Source organism: Helianthus annuus, chromosome 2, assembly GCF_002127325.2.
Source record: "Helianthus annuus cultivar XRQ/B chromosome 2, HanXRQr2.0-SUNRISE, whole genome shotgun sequence".
NCBI classification, from domain to species: domain Eukaryota; kingdom Viridiplantae; phylum Streptophyta; class Magnoliopsida; order Asterales; family Asteraceae; genus Helianthus; species Helianthus annuus.
The window spans coordinates 10867343-10875486 of record NC_035434.2 but is presented as its reverse complement, the minus strand read 5'-3'; positions in this window follow the sequence as shown (position 1 = coordinate 10875486).

Genomic DNA, 8144 nt, shown 5'->3' with positions numbered 1-8144 from the left:
TCAAATGGGTGTATGGCTCGTCATTGGACCTCCCGTTGAAATGAGGAAGGATGTTGATGTAATGCGGCTTACAATCGAACATCCTCCTTTCGCATACTATTGGAGAGTTGTTCTCGGTCACTATTGGTCGGAAACGGTCGTTTACTCCCCGTGGAGGTTGTTGACGACGTTGTGGCCCATTAACTTCTTGATCGACCGGTCTTCGATTATCCCGTCTTTCATCCCGTCGCTCCTCTCTTCGATTATCTCTCGGGTTACCACCTCCCACAAAACGAGGAATCCGGTTAGGGTTTACATTGTTGTTGTTATTGTTGTTGTTGTAAAACCCTTCATTCCGGTTCCGTTGGTTGTTGTTTTGTGGTTGACGGTTGTTCCCATACCCATTGTTTCTTCCACCCCCGTAGCCATATTCCTCTTCCCCAACATAGTTGGCGTTTTGAGACCCAAACTCCTCATCGTCGTACCTTCGAGCATTGTATACGTTTCCCCTATTCAAGTAACCCCAATCTTCATCATCATTGGCTCGATCATCATAATAACCCCCATCGTCCGAATTTTCCGTATGAATGCTCACGTGTTCCGGCGATTGATAACCGGGAACACTATACGGTTCGTCATCGGGAATTGCATTCCTTAAATCGTCGATGTTGAAAAACGGGTCTTCATTTACGGGATTGCCGTGATCACGGTTACCTCTTCGATTGGAGTTGACATTCCGATCATCAAGGTTAATAGGTAACGATGCTTGTCGGTGAAGAGGTTGTTGTTGGGGTGTTCGTTGGGTGTTGTTGGTGTTTTGGTTTCGGAAAGGTGGAGTGGGTGGTCTTGCATTTGTGTTACCACCCGGTTGCTCTTGAGCGGGATAAAAGGCTCCTCGGGATTGGAATTGATTTGGGTGGAGGTTTTGGTTCGGGTTAAAGTCTTGGTTGGAATTGTGGTTTGCCATTGAATCGGTTTCAATGGTTGGTTTGAATGGTGGTGTTTGGTTGGTTTGATTAGAAGCAAGAGTTGCTTCTAACCGGCTTGCTAAGTTTCTTCTTGCGAGTCTTTCAATTTCCGGTTCGTAGACTAACGGTGAAGTCCTCCCGAAATTTCGTGTACGCATGCACTACCTGTAACCTGCACAAGTAACACACCCCGCGTAACAAGGAAAAAGACAATACAAAAAGAAAGCAAAACAATTTAAACAGTTAATCACACTAATTCAAACAATATCCAAACACAAAGCGCACGCACTCCCCGGCAGCGGCGCCAAAATTTGATCGGAGAGTCGCGCTCCGGTCAAAGATAATATTTATATACCCTAATTACCCTTAACAAATAGCTAGTGGTAGTAAGGGGTCGAACCACGAAGAGTATGTGGTTTGCGAATGGACTTTGAATGAAATGCAGAAAATGTCACGTTTATGAAGCTTGCTAAGATATGTTTTTGTATTTTTGTTTGATTGGAAGATATAAATTATAACTACTAAAAAAAACGAGCAATTGCAATAATGTAAATAAAGGTTTTGACAAGATAGAGAAAACAAGGTTCACACCCGGTTCGGTTATTGCAATCCTAGGGTTCTTACACGTTTTAGATTTAATTCACTTGAATATGTTATTAACGGATTTCTATCATCAAAGCTTAGGTGCCAATTGTTATCAACGCATACACGGACTACAATGCACTTCGTTACTTCGGACAAATAAAACCTTTTGAATGACAAGGCATAATTGCACAAACTTATTTCGCAAAGTCAAATTTCATAACTCACTCGACAATTCACAAATATAGTTCAAATGCAAGACAATTGTCAATCAATTCAAATACAAATCAAGTTGTCACAAAACCAAACTAAAACATTGTTCAAACCCTAGACTTACAATTAACCTACACCGGGGTGAAACCTCCGAGGAATTAGCCGCTCATGGTGTAAATGGCACGATCAACGGATGCACGGAACTTGAATTGGATCATCTTGGGACTTGAAGATGGATGATGGAATGGTTAGGGTTTGGAATGGTTGGTGGTGATGAATGGGTTGAATGGTTGTAATGGTGATGAACTAGGGTTTTGATTTGGATGAGAATTCGGGTTGTTGAGAGGATGGATTCTTGATTCGAGATGAAGTGGTAGTGAAAGGTGGGTGAATAATGGCTCCAAGAATGTCTTTCAAACTCAAAATTAAGTGTAACTCCCGAATTGAAGGAGCTAGCACCAATAAGAATCGAAATAAAACCCCAAATGGCCACAATCCCGTTTCTGTTTTTGACAGGCCGTCGCCGACGGCCCTCAACCTGTCGGCGACGGGCCTTGGATTTTTCATTTTGTTCCGACGGCTTAACCACCTGGATACGGGCATTTCAGCATACGGGGTTATCCAGGGGGCGTCGCCGACGGCCTATACCCCGTCGCCGACGGCTCCCTAAAAACCAATTTTCCATTTTTGGCTCCTTGCACTTCCAGTTGATCCGTAACGCATCCCGGTACTCCGGTTTTCGACCCGATGACCTGTAAAGCTCCCAAAAAGCTCCTTAAACTCCATCAATCCTGCAAAACACATTCTTGATTAAAAGTAGGCTATTCGAAACTAAAACTTACGAAAAAACGTTAAGTTAAACAATAACAAGCACCGGTTTCCAACCGCGTATCATTAATCTCATTTACGTCGTTTCCACCCATAGGCACACCAAGGACATCATGAACTATGGTAGGTGTTATGTTTATTATATGGGTTCCAACATTCAATGTGTTTTTTCTATGATCATAGTTTGTCAACAACCAATACCCCAAAGCGTTTGGTATGGAGCATATGTTCATATACTTTATAGATTCAAAACCCATATCCTTAATTGCATCATTTTGAGCATCACTTAAGCCTACAACTGCGTTACAGAGCTTCCTTGGGTTGTTTCGTGACGTGAGTTTTTTGTTTGAGTATTGTATAAATGGTTGTACTTGTAGTATATGTGGTTTTTTAGTCACGTGTTCATCGGATATCTTTCTCTTTGCACGGGTTTGGAAATCGTCATGAGACTCTTCTTGCGTACGGTCTTTGCGTTTACCCCTTAATGAAGACGAGTTTTCTGCATCAAAGACGCCACGCAATTGATTAAGTTCATACACATTGTTTAATCAATGATGCACTCGTTTCAAACAAAAACTGAACATTAAATTAGTAAAGGCATATGTGTACCTATTTGTTTCGCTCCTCGTGTATGGTTCTTCATTTTTTAACTTCCAGATTGTCTATTTGTATTTGATTTTGCACCTTTCTTCTTCCCTAGAAAACAAAAACAGTACCTTAAGCACACACAATAATGTTTTGTGATTCCATAGTTTTTATTAGAAAACAAAAAGATTTTCCTAGATCTTAGAATATGACTTAACTTTTGTGTGTGTGTTAACACAGTCTCTCTATATGTATATGTATATAGGGTGAAGTTTATTACAAACACCTTACACCATATATTTTTTTTTTGAACGGCAAATTCTTTACTCCTGTTGTTTGTGGGACTTGAACCTAAGACCTCTCCCACCTTACACCATATATTGCGAGAACAAAAAGAATAAACCTAAACCAACGTGTTAATATATTTTTATTTTTACTTTTAACCATTCACATACACATGGTAGTTTAGATCCTATACATAAATTAACGACATTTGTTCGTATATATACACATTATTTTCAAGAGAGATGAATTAAATTGTATTTAAACAATTTACTCGTAAATTAAAAAAATTAAGATTAAAAATGGGTCTACATATTTACACACCTTATTGCCTATTTGGACACCCTTCAAGACGCCTCGTATAGACCTATACGAGGCGTATAGCCTTTTTCAATTTCCAAGAGAATCTCTGATTATGTCATATTTTGTCTTATTTGTCTCGTATACGCCTCGTATAGGCCTATACTGAGCGTCTAGGGGAAAAAGACCATTTAGCCCCTGATTTAGGCCTATACTAGGGGTAAATTGGTCTTTTTTGCCTCTCTTATATGCCTAGTATAGGCCTATACTAGGCGTATATAAGGGTTTTTTTTTTTTAACAAACATTTTAACAATATTAATCGTTTTAGCAAAACTTTTATACAAAAACAAGTTTTTTTATTTTAAATAATTAATATTAGGACCCCTCATTGGTTTTTTTTTTTTTTTTTTTTTTTTTTGAGTTGAAAAATGGATGTTTTGGTAGGGTAATTTGATTGTTTTTGGAGGGTGATGTTTTTTGAGTAAAAAAATGGGTGTTTTGGTGGGGTAATTTGAGTTGTTTTTTAAAAAAAAAAAGTTTTATTGTTTTTGTATAAAAGTTTGCTAAAACGATTAATATTGTATAAAATGTTTGTTAAAAAAAAAAAAAAAAAAAAAAAAAAAAAAAAAAACCCTTCAAGACGCCCAGTATAGGGCTATACTGGGGCTATACGAAGGGTCCAAAAGACCATTAAACCCCTGAATTGCCCCCAGTATAGGCCTAATTCAGGGGTATAATGGTCTTTTGGTCCACATAGACGCCCAGTATAGCCCTATACTGGGCGTCTTGAAGGGTTTTTTTTTTGTTTTCTCTTTTTAAATATCAATAACATTAATATTAACTATAAAAAACTCATATTAATTATAATAACACTAATATTAATTATAAAAAAACTCATATTAATTATAAAAAACTCATATTAATTATAATAACACTCATATTAATTATAATAACACCAATATTAATTATAAAAAACTCATATTAATTATAATAACACTAATATTAATTATAAAAAAAACTCATATTAATATCAATAACACTAATATTAATTATAAAAAAACTCATATTAATTATAATAACACTAATATTAATTATACGATGCCTATACGAGACTTATATTATACTATACGATACGATACAACACGATAGGCTTATACAAGACCTATACGAGACTTATACTACACTATACTATACGATACGATGCGATACAACACGATACTATAGGATACGATACCACATCCATAGGCCCATACAATGCCTATATGAGATTTATACTACACTATACGATACGATACGATATGATACGATACAATACAATACGATACTAGACTATTGGATAAGATACAACACTCGTATAGGACTATAGGTGTGGTTTAGGTCCCGTTTAGGCCTATAGGCTTATACAAGACCTTTAGGGGCCATATACTAGACTTATACTATACACTATACAATACGATACAACGCCCGTATACGTCGATAGGCCTATACAAGACCTATAAGCGACCTATACTATACTACACTATATGATACGATAGTCTAGTATCGTATTGTATCGTATAGTATGGTATCGTATTGTATCGTATAGTGTATAGTATAAGTCTCGTATAGGTCCCATATAGGTCTTGTATAAGCCCTATTGGACTATTGGATAAGATACAACACTCGTATAGGACTATAGGTGTGGTTTAGGTCCCGTTTAGGCATATAGGCTTATACAAGACCTATATGGGACCTATACTAGACTTATACTATACACCATTTTTTTACTCAAAAAACATCACCCTCAAAAAACAATCAAATTACCCTACCAAAACATCTATTTTTCAACTAAAAAAAACCAACGAGTGGTCCTAATATTAATTATTTAAAATAAAAAAACTTGTTTTTGTATAAAAGTTTGCTAAAACGATTAATATTGTATAAAATGTTTGTTAAAAAAAAAAAAAAAAAAAAAAAAAAAAAAAACCCTTCAAGACGCCCAGTATAGGCCTATACGAGGCATATAAGGGGCAAAGGGTCACATATGAGGCCTATACGAAGGGTCCTATACGCCCAGTATAGGCCTATACGAGGCGTCTTGAAGGGGTCAAACCAGAAGTGACATGAGTCAGGCACTGATTTTGATGTAACCCTATACGCCTCGTATAGGCCTATACGAGGCAAAGGGTGTCTAAATAGGCAGATAAGGTGTCCAAATAGATTGACCCTTAAAAATTAATGATTTACTTTGCTTCCCTAAGGGTGGGGTTTGCTCCAATTAGCAAAGTCATTGGAAAGACAAAGTCTTTAAACACCTTCGAAGAGGAGGTCTTGGGTTCAAGTCCCACAGACAACAAGAATAAAAGAAATTTGTCGTTCAAAAAAAAGGTGTTATTCCCCTTAAGGTCGAGGGTTCGAGCCCCACTAAAGGAGGATTTGGTGTGATACTGTGATTTTAGCCCTTCATAAGAAAACAAAAAAAAAAACTTTGTTTAATTAGCCAAAAATTGTGTTCCAACTAGAACCTCTCATAAGCACAAAATATGTCGATGTGAGTTCAGAAACAAAGCTTTGCATGTGTTATAAGTCTTAAACTCACGGAATGGAAAAAATAGGAATAATGAATTTTAATAATCCCAACTATTAGCCGTTGGTCGGTAACGGTCCCGACTTCAAAAATAACCAGTGATGATTTACAATATGTGAAAAGGTGAGACTACCACTAGTTATTTTTAAGTTGGGACCGTTCAACGGCTAATAGTTGAGATTATTAAATTTCATTATTCCAAATAAATAACCTGCTTTCTAGACTATAAATAATTATATTCAAGTGACAACACAAAAACTTGACGATCACAATTCACAGAAAGTAAGTGATAACAATATGCCTTTTAATTTAAATCAGAGCTTCATTACAGAATCACCTCAATTTATCAGGCAGGCATAATGATGCAATTAGTTAATATATATGCAAACATCTTGTTAAATCAATGTAAACGTTCATGATTAGATTGCAAATTAGAGGAACAGAGTTAACGGGATCCGTACCAAATATTCGTGTTGAGTGAGTGTTTGAACTTTGAAGATGAGTTGCTGAAGTGAATAGAGTTGGTGGTTTGGGGGTTGCTAGTGGTTTATAAAATACTCTAAAAGTATTTAAAGGTAAAGGGTCTTGCTATTTAAGTTTTTTTTACTATTAGTAGTCACATCAAAATTCAAATTTAAATGATAATATATTAATTAATTAATTTATATTTTGTTTTTCTTTATGACATTTCAATATATATATATATATATATATATGTATATATATATATATATATGTATATATATATATATATATAGGGAGCCGCTAGAATGAGAACCACCTCGAGTTGTAAGAACCGCGAGAACTACACCCCACGGAGCGCCGTTCACCATGATTTTTTTTTACAAGTAGATGCGTATATTATAAACACAGCCGTAAAAAATCATGGCGAACGGCGCTCCATGGGGTGTAGTTTTTTACACCACAAGTTTGGTGAAAAAAAAAAGAAAAAAGAAAAAAAATTAAAAAACACCAAACTTGTGGTGTAAAAAACTACACCCCACGGAGCGCCGTTCGCCATGATTTTTTACGGCTGTGTTTATAATACACACATCTACTTGTAAAAAAAAAATCATGGCGAACGGCGCTCCGTGGGGTGTAGTTCTCGCGGTTCTTACAACTCGGGGTGGTTCTCATTCTAGCAGCCCCCTATATATATATATATATATATATATATATATATATATATATATATATATATATATATATATATATATATATATATATATATATATATAGGGTTGAGTTCATTTCAGAACTCTAAATAACTACAGAACTTTCCGAACTCCTAATAAACAATCATTTTTTATATAAGTTTTTGTATTTAGGATCTTTTTATCATCTATTATATGTATTTCTTTGATTACATACATGTTAAAAGTAGTTTACATATGTTTAATTGCCAAAATTATATATATGTGTCATAACTAATTACATATATGTAAAAAACTAGTTTACATATGTGTAATTATAAAATTACATATAAAAAATGATAAAATTACTCTTAACATGTATGTAATCGTCAGTGGCGAAGCTTGAAAATTTCCCCCGGGGGGTCGGAAGTCACCGAACCTAAAAATTCTTTATAACTAAATTTTTCTTTTATAAAACCGGGGGTCGAAAACGTATATACCTAAAAAATTCTACATGAAACGTACATACATAACACTACTGAGCGAAAAATTCGGGGGGTCGGGCGCCCCTCCCGGCCCCTTTAAAGCTACGCCCTTGGTAATCGTAAAAATAGACATAATAAATGATAAAATTATCCTAAGCATAAAAATATATAAATAAAAAGATTGTTTATTAGGAGTTCTGTAAATATTTATGATTCTGAAAT